Raw genomic sequence first — 9,898 nt, forward strand, 5'->3', positions numbered from 1 at the left:
ATATCAATAATATTCTACAGGCAAATAAGTTTTAATTTCAGAAATGGAAGGATGGCTTCAGTACAAGTGTATATGTATTCAGAATAAAATGCCTCAACATGTAAAAAAGAAACGTGTAAAATACACATAAAAATACAGAATAGACATGATAACATTTAGCTACCATTATCTAACGTTAAACACGGAAACAGACAGAAATATATAAGCTGTATAAAATGAGCTCTTGCTTCGGCAGTACATATGCTAAAATTGGAACAATGCAGAGAAAATTAGCATGGCCATTGCCCAAGAATGACACAGACATTCGTGAAGCATTCCATATTTTTCAACAAAACTGAAAACTTGAGACCGAAGCTGCAACCACTGAAATTTTGTAATGTGCCTGTCAACAGGCAGAGATGGGGTGGGGGTTGGGATGGGGAGGGCGTCTGGGAATACTGGTGGAGGGAATTCAGCACCGGTGATGAGACTGGTGTTGAATTATTAAATGCCTAAAACTCGGTTTCTATAGCTGTAAATTACAGTTCTTTTTTTTGGGGGGGTCACACACAGCAATGCACAGGGGTCACTCCTGGCTCATGCACCCAGGAATCACTCCTGGCAGTGCTCAGGGGACCATATAGGATGCTGGGAATCGAATCCGGGTTGGCTGCGTGCAAAGCAAACGCCCTGCCCGCTGTACTGTCGCTCCAGCCCCTAAATCACAGTTCTTTAAAAAAAAATTTTTTTTAATGATTTGGGCTGGAGGAGAAGTACAGGGTAAAGGGTCTTAGCCTTCAGTGCAAGACCCCTTGGTAGGGTTCTTGGCACCCTTCTCTACCACCATGGGGAGTGAATGCCATGACAGGAGTAGCCTCTACGCAATGCCAAGGGTGACCAAAAGGATCGTCCCCCACATGGTAGCAGCATAAAAACAAAAACAATAAACTGATGTAACAGAGCTGGGAAAAAAATCACTGTAGGTGTAGAGCACAGGCCTGACGCCCTGAGCGCGGTTCCCACCTTCTCTCTCCGCCAGCTCCCTGCCAGCCCGGATGCCCCGAGCAGCATCTCCAGCCGGGCTCAGGCTCATCAGGCCCCCACGGGGACACTTCATGAGATGATTTTTAAGGCAAGCCTCTACAGATTTCCATTCTGACACAGTATTTGATTACATGAGAAATTAAAAGCTAATGGGGCGGGAGCCATTAGTTAGTAGTACAGCAGGTTGCCTTGCACGCAGCCAACCTGGACCCCATCCTCAGCATCCCGTATGGTCCCCGGCAGGAATGATTTTTTTAAATTAATTAATTAATTAATTAATTTTTAATTGAGTCACCCTGAGAGACACAGTTACAAACCTGTTCATGATCAGGTCTCAGTCATACAATGTTCCAATACCCATCCCTCCACCAGTGGACATTTCCACCACAACTAACCCCAGTTTCTCTCTCTCCACGCCTCACCACCACCAACCTGCCTCTTTCATTTCTCTCTCTCTCTCTCTCTCTCTCTCTCTCTCTCTCTCTCTCTCCCTCTTACCCCCCTTTTGGACATTATGGTTTATGAGTTTATGATACAGATACTGAGGCATTATCATGTTTGTTCCTCTACCTACTTCCAGGACACAGTTCTCATCCAGAGTGACCATTTCCAACTGTCATTGTTGTCATAGTGGTTCCTTCTCTGTCCGAACTGCCTTCTCTCCCCCAACACCTGAGGCAGGCTTCCGACCCTCGACCAATCCTCCTGGCCCTTGTTTCTACTGTCCTTGGGTATTATACTAAGGCTTTATTTGATTTGATTTTTTTAAAATATATTGTATGTCCTACAAATGAGTGCAGTCATTGTGTCTGTCTCTCTGCTCCTGCCTCATTTCACTCACTATAATGCTCTCCATGTTAGTCCATTTAGAAGCAAAGTTCATGAGCTCATTTTTCCTAACAGTTGCATAGTATTCTGTTGTGTAGTGCCATAATTTCTTTACCCAGTTGTCTGTTCTTGGACACTAGGGTTGTTTCCAGATTCTGGCTATTGTGATAGTGCTATAATGAATACAGAACTACAGATGGCATTTCTGATGTGTGTTTTTGCGTTCCCAGGGTATATTCCCAGACATGGTAATGCTGGGTCATATGGACACTCGATTTCTATTTTTTTGAGAAATGCCCGTATTGTTTTCCAAAGAGGCTCGACCTGTTAGATTCCCACCAAGGATGAATGAGAGTCCCTTTCCCCTGCATGCATGCTAACACTGGTTGTTCTTGTTCTTTTTGATGTGTGCCAGTTTCTTGGTGTGAGATGATATCTCATTGTTGTTTAATTTGCATCTCCCTGATGATTAGCGAGGTGGAGCATGTTTTCATGTGCCTTTTGGCCATTTGTTTTTCTTCTTTGAGGAAGTTTCTGTTCATTTTTTCTTCTTATTTCTTGATGGGGTTGGATTTTTTTTTCTTATGAAGTTCTACCAGTGCCTTATGCCTTATATATCTTGGATATTATCCCCTTACCTGATGCGTATTGACCAGGAGTGATCGTGAGTGCAGGACCAGGAAAAGTCCTGAGTGCTGCCAAGTATGGCCAAATAAATAAATAAATAAATAAACAAGGAAACAAAAAAACACCCAAACAAAAAATACCAACCCTCAAAAAAAGTTATGAAAATTAAAATTAAGCCTATGAAGTCTACAATGTGACATTGCACATTTATCAAAATAGTTTTAAAAACTACATCAGGCTGGAGAGATCCTAGGGTGGTGCATCTGAGGGCACTAGCCTTGCATTCAGCTGACTCAAGTTCGATCCCTGGCACCCTGGATGGTGCCCTAAGTACAGACAGGCAAAAAAAGTGACAACCAATACTGGCAAGAATGTGGAGTAACTTGAGCACCCAGTCCTGGTAGAAATGTCAAGTGTTACAGCCACTCTCTAAAACAGAATGGTAATTTCTTTTTTCTTTTCTTTTCTTTTTTTTTTCTTTTTGGGTCACACCCTGTGATGCTCAGGGGTTACTCCTGGTTTTGCACTCAGGAATTACTCCTGGCGGTGCTCAGGGGTCCATATGGGATGCTGGAAATTGAACCAGGGTGCAGGGCAAACGCCCTACCTGCTGTGCTATCACTCCAGCCCTAGAACGGTAATTTCTTTTTAGAAAATGACCATTCAGGGCTAGGGTGATAGTACAGCAAGTAGGGCATTTACATGGCACGTGATCGAACTGGTTTTCAGTACTCAGCACCACGTATGGTCCCCTGAGCACCACCAGGATTGATCCCCTGAGCACAAAACCAGGAATAAACCGTGAGTGTGCCCCCCTCCTCCAAAGAAAAAAGAAGTATGCTGAACTACATGATTCAGAAAATGTGCTCTTGGAATTGGATGATGACGGTACAGTTGATCGGATGCCTACCTTGCACCTGGCTGATCTGGGTTAGGTCTCCTGCATCCCATCTGGTCCTCCATGCACCACTAGGAGCAATTCCTGAATGCAGAGCCGCAAGAAAGCCCTAAGCATCACGAGGTGTGGTCCAAAACGCCAAAAAAAAAAAAAAAAACCTGAAAATGTGCTCTTGATGATTTATCACAGAGAAACAAAAACTCAGGTTCATGTAAGAGCCTATCCAGATGTATTTACTGCAGCTTTTTATTCAGCAGCCAAAAGCTAGTAACACCCATATGCCCGTATGTCTTTAACATGTGCGTAGTTAAAACTGTGGTACATGAATGTGAAAGAACAAAACATTCCTACACCAAAAAACCGGAATTTCCAGAAGATTACTAAGTGAAAAAAAAAGCAACAGTTTTAAATACAAATTTTCATGACATTCTTTTTTTTTTTTCTTTTTGGGTCACACCCGGCAATGCACAGGGGTTACTCCTGGCTCTGCATTCAGGAGTTACTCCTGGCGGTGCTCAGGGGACCATATGGGATGCTGGGAATCGAACCCAGGTCGGGCGCGTGCAAGGCCAACGCCCTACCCGCTGTGCTATGGCTCCAGCCCCTTCATAACTTTCTTGAAATGACCAAATGATGGAAAGGTAAAAGAGATGAGGTTTCACCCAGGGTTAATGAGGAGGGAGGACTGGCAAAGAGGGAACAGCTCTGAAAGGAGGAGGGGAGCAGGAGACATGGGAGGGGAGGTAGGACACTTGCTGTTGCACACAAGCTTGATGCCAGGTACCACATGTGGTGGTCTGAGCCCCGCCAGCAATGGCCCCTGAGCTCAGCAAGCAGCGTGAGCATAGCCATGTGAGGCTCAAACAAGCAAAAATAGACACGAGGAATCTTTGTGGTAGTAAAATTACCCTATTGACTACATGAATGTCAATGGTTTTTGACATGCAGTCGTATTTTGCTAGATGTTACATTGAGATAAACTTGGGAAAGGATGGTGTGTCTTATTTCTCTTCGTTGAAATTTAATTCACATGCCAAACATGGTATAAAAATATACCATTCAGGGGCTGGAGCGATAGCACAGCGGCTAGGGCATTTGCCTTGCACGCAGCTGACCTGGGTTCAGTTCCCAGCATCCCATATGGTCCCCTGAGCACCGCCAGGGGTAATTCCTGAGTTCAAAGCCAAGAGTAACCCCTGAGCATTGCCAGGTGTGACCCAAAAAGGAAAGAAAAAGCCATTCAATTTTTTTTTTTTTTAGTATATTCACAATCACAAATCCACTTGATTATAAACTTTTTTCCACATACTCCCTCCCCAACCCTAACCAGTAATCTTCATTATTTTTTTTTTCCGTAGGCTTCTCTGTTCCATTTAACATGCATAGAATCATATACTATGGGGTATTTTGTGACTGTTTCCTTTTACTCTTCATGTGTGAGAAGATTCGCCCATTTGCAATGTATAAAGACTTCATTTATAAAAACAGAGATCGCTGCCAGGGGTGGGGTGGGGTGGGGTGGAGCCACTCTTGGTGATGTGCAGTTCAGTGTGGGCCTCGCCGTTTGGTGAGTTGTGATGTGAGTTCAGTGTAGGCCTCACAGTTTGGTGCTCTGGGGCCCCGAACACCATAATTACAGTGTTTGGAATCACGCAGTGCTGGAGGTCGAACTTGAGGCCTGGGACATCCTAGGCCTGTGCTCTGCCTCTTGAACTGTATTCCAACTTTCTGTGTGTGTTTGTGCGGCTGGGGGGAACACCTTGCAGTGCTCTGGGCTTCTGGCTCTTTGCTCAAGGATCACTCCTGGCAGGACACCTGGCATTGAACCCGAGTCAGCTGAGCACAGGACAAGTGCCCTTCATATTGTATAATCTTTCTGGTCCCCATATCCCAACTTTTAAAGAGTGTATAAAAAGTTACAGTATGTATGCATATAGTTTTTTTCTAAGTTTATTTTATTGAATCACCGTTAGATATAGTTACAAGCTTTCATGTTTGAGTACAATCACACAACGATCGAACACCCATCCCTCCACCAGTGTACATTCCCCACCACCAATATCCCCGGTAAACCCCACCCCCCTTTCCACCCTCCCCCTGCCTCCATGGAAGACAATATTCCCCACACTCTCTACTTTGGGGCATTATGTTTGCAAGTATGCATATAGTTTTATTTATTCCCATTTATGAATATCTGTGGATTTCCCTTGGCTATTATGAATATTGCTGCTGTAAACAGCCTGGACGAGTTTTTGAAAGAAAATGTTTTTTCCCTTAGAATCTGGAAAAAACCTGAGTGCCCGAGAACAGGTGACTGGTTAAAGAAACTTTGGTACATCTACACAATGGAGTGCTATGTAGCTGTTAGAAAAGATGAAGTCATGAAATTTACATACAAGTGATTCTACATGGAAAGTATCATGCTAAGCGAAATGAATCAGAAAGAGAGGGATAGACATAGAAAGATTGCATTCATCTGGGGGACATAAAGCAACAAAATGGGAGACTAACACCCAGGAGTGGCTGAGATTAGTACCAGGAATTTTGCTCCATGACTTGGAGGCCAGCCACACGTGCTAGGGAAAAAGGGAGCTCAGATAGAGAAGAGAGCACCAAATAAAGGGTGTTGGGAGCATCCTCCCAGGGTGGGAGAAGCATGCTGAAAGTAGACTATAGACCGAACATGATTGCCACTCAATGCCTCTTTTGCAGCACAACCCCCAAAAGGAGAGAGAGAATAAAAGGGAATGTCCTGCCACAGACGCAGGGTGGGATGGGGGGATGGGGGGTGGGATGAATACTGAGATCCGTGGTGGTGGAGAATGGGCACTGGTGGAGGGATGGGTACTGGATCATTGTATAACTGAAACCCAAGCACGGAAGTTTGTAAGTCTACAACTGTACCTCATGGTGTTTCACTCATAAAAAATTTTAAATAAATAAATTTTAAAAAATTTTAAAAAAAGAAAAGTATATATTTTTCTTTTCCTAGGCATATATCTAGGAATGGAATTTCTGGGTCACATGCTAACTCTTATTATATTTATTCATTGAGGCACCAACCGTGCTACATTTCAAAGTGGCTGAAAAATGTATAGTCCCTCCGGCAAAGTACACAAAGTATAAGGATTTCTGTTTGCAAGAAAGTGAATAGAAACCCTTATATATGAATGTTTAATTTCAGTCATTTTAGTGGGTGTGAAGAGTTACCATGGTTTTGATATGCAGTGGCTTGATGACTAATGGTCTTGAACATATTTTTGTGCCACTGTACAATGTCCTCGAAGTAACGTCTCTTTTTGGATCCTTTGCCCATGCTAACTATTTTTTTTAAATCTAGTGAGAAGGGTTCTTTTTATTCTATATACAAATTTCTTACATTTTTGCCAATGTTTTCTCCCATTTCTTGTATTGTCTTTAGGTTTATACAAAGGCTGATGAATATCCAAACTGATGAAATTCAGTTTATCTCTTCTCAGTGGCTTCTCCTATGTACTTTACAGTATCTCTGAATTTAATTTCTATTCTTCACTGGATCTGATGCTACTTCTTTTATTAACCTTGTTTTGCTTATAATTAATCTGAATTCTTTTAGGCAGGAGATCACTTCTGAGGGTGTTCAGGGATTACTCCTGGCTCTGTGCTCAGGGATCACTCCTGGCCGGGCCTGGGGGAACCCTCTGTGATGCTGAAGATCTAACTCCAGTCAGTCACATGCCTCCCATTGGACTGTCCGTTTGACTCCGTAATTTGAAGTCTTTTTCTTATAAAACTATTCTCCTAGGCAGTTTCCGATGCTTGCTTTAATCCCCCAGCGTATGAGTTGCTATTTTTTTCTTTTGCTTACTTTTATTTTTTATTGGAAACGGAATTATTTTTTAGTAATGTGTCACAGCAACCCTGTGTTCTGGTGTTACCCTCCCGCCAGAACTTGTTCCCCCCATTTGATCCTTCAGTGACTGGTTAGATTATGTTAGTGACATCTGTGCCCACCTCCCTTGCCACTGTCGAGTTTCTGTTGTTTTTCACAGAGGGGCAGCATCTCCCGGTCCCCAAGGGAGGACACTCGTGTGGGTAGATTCTTTTCCTCTTTCCCTGAGCGTAACCAGCTATCAAAACGCACTGATTTCAGCTGCGTGCTATCTCCCCTGGCCCCTTTTCTCTGAAGCTCTTGGGAATTAAATAGCTCTACAATCCAACTCAATTCTGATTTATTTGAAGGAATAGTTTCTGAACTCTGTGTGATATTTATTTTGTCCCCAAGAGGACTTCTCCAAGCTACCTTATTCAATGAAAACCATGCAGCTGACAGTTTCTTCTGTATCTTTATCCTCCTAATTGCTTTTATAATTTCCACTTTTTTTTTCTCTATATGGGCTGGAGTGATAGCACAGCGGTAGGGCATTTGCCTTGCGCGCAGCCAGCCTGGCCGAGCCAGGTTCAATTCCTCCGCCCCTCTCGGAGAGCCTGGCAAGCTACCGAGAGTATTCGATGTGCCAAACACAGTAACAACAAGTCTCACAATGGAGACGTTACTGGGCCCGCTCGAGCAAATCGATGAACAGCGGGAGGACAGTGTCCTTTGATATGCGTGCACGTGTGTGTGTGTGTGTGTGTGTGTGTGTGTGTGTGTGTGTACCCATACCAAGCAGAGCTCAGAACGTACTCCTTTTTCTCTGCTCAAGAGTCATTCGTGTTGGTATTAGGGAAATATATGGTGACAAGGATGAAACCTAGGCCTTCTCCTTGCAAAACAAGTGCACATCGCATGGAGCTCACTCTCCAGCTCCTTACACAGCATCTGTAGGGCTTGAACTTCTCCACCATCTGCTGCCAAGGAAGTCAGATCCTTTATGATGAGATCAGGAACTCTCCCTTTCACACTGTGCTCCTTCCAGACAAAAACGTCTCTCTAAACAATTGCTATGGAGCTAGAGGTGGGAACGGTGAGGCGTCCCTGTTTCGGTGACAGTTGACTCTGAGAGCTGAACATTTGGGGAAATGGGCCCAAGGTTCTTGTCTCGGAACTATTGCTTCAGCAGGTGAGGAAAGGGTGACGAAGGAATGTCTCTTTGCTCCCATTATGCTACGTTCAAACTAAGACTTCCATTCCACAAGAGTCAACTGCAGAGATGAGGAAAGCCCCTCCCTCTCAACTGCAGTCACCAAGACTGTCTCAGCAACAGGGGGCTGGGGGACCGGGTGAGATATTCTAAATGTGCTGCTCCTTGATGCGGGGCAGGGGAAGGGAGTGGAAGTGGGCACTTCGTTCCTGGCTAGAGAAACTGGGAGAGGGTGGTCAGAAGAGGCCTTCAGATAGCACCAACTCAGGAGTTGCCCAGGAGTCTGCTAGAGTTGCTGGAGTTGAGTCTGCTAGAGTTGCTGTTGTTGTTGTTATTATTATTATTTGGCAGGGGTCACACCCACCACCTGGCCCCCTGGCGCCGTGTAATCCCATCAACGGCCAAGACCCAGAGACTATAAAACCCAGCTCCCGGAAGCAACATCTTATTATCTCATTCCTACTTTGGACAACCTGGCAGGCTACCGAATGTGACCTACCCACACAACAGAGTCTGGCAAACTCCCCGTGGCGTACCCAATATGCCAAATACCAGTAACAACGATGGGTCTCATTCTCCTAACCCTGAATGAGCTTTGATCTCAGGGCTAGGACGAAGGAGACGTTACTGGGGCCTGCTCGAGGCAATCGACGAACAACAGGATGGTCATGATTCGTGATTTGGCTTTTGGGCCACACCCATTGGTACTCAGGGGTTACTCCTGGGTTTGCACTCAGGAATCACTCCTGGCAGTGCTTGGGGGACCGTAGGGGATGCTCGGGGACTGAACTTGGGTCTGCTGCAGGCAAGGACCCAAGTCCTGCCCACTCTAGTATCATGCCCACCCACTCTCCTAGAGTTTCTTGAGCCAGTCTTTCTTCACTTGCCGTTGGTCTCTACAAGCTTCAATATAACTCCCACTAGTTTCCTTTGGTACCAGCATAGTTTCTTTCCTGGTCATGCCCAGGGAACTTTGTTATTTTTGTTACAAGTCACGTGTGACTTTTCTTACAAGTTACCAGTGGCGTGAGGACCAGAGACAGAGGGTAAGCCCTATTCTTACCGGGGTTCTATCCCCAGCATCCGTATGGTCCTCTGAGCCATGAGTGAGGGGTAAACCCTGAGCCCAACTGCGTATGACTGAAAAACAGGAACAACAAGAAGAGTCCAAGGCTAGAGAGATAGTACAGGGGTTAAGGCACTTGCCTTGTGTGTCATCAACCCGGGTTCAATCCGTGATGCCATGTATGGTCCCCCGAGCACCTACACAAATGACTCAAGTACTGTTAAGTGTGCCTTTTCCTTTCGCCAAAAATAAAACAAAGCAAAAAAAAAACCCTCAAAACTCCAGCAAGTTCTTATTTTCAATAAAAATAAGGGATGAGGGGGCTGGAGCGATAGCACAGCGGGCAGGGCGTTTGCCTTGCACGAGGCCGACCTGGGTTCAATCCCCAGCATT

General features: G+C 44.8%; 1 non-coding gene across 1 annotated transcript; it reads left to right on the forward strand.

The window, feature by feature from the left end:
• Positions 1-219: 219 nt before the first annotated feature.
• LOC130044761 (U6 spliceosomal RNA) lies at positions 220-326 on the forward strand. Its single transcript, XR_008795499.1, has one exon. It is a non-coding gene; the product is annotated as a U6 spliceosomal RNA (small nuclear RNA).
• The last annotated feature ends 9,572 nt before the right edge of the window (positions 327-9,898 follow it).

Source organism: Sorex fumeus, unplaced genomic scaffold (assembly GCF_029834395.1).
Source record: "Sorex fumeus unplaced genomic scaffold, SorFum_2.1 ptg000124l, whole genome shotgun sequence".
NCBI lineage: Eukaryota > Metazoa > Chordata > Mammalia > Eulipotyphla > Soricidae > Sorex > Sorex fumeus.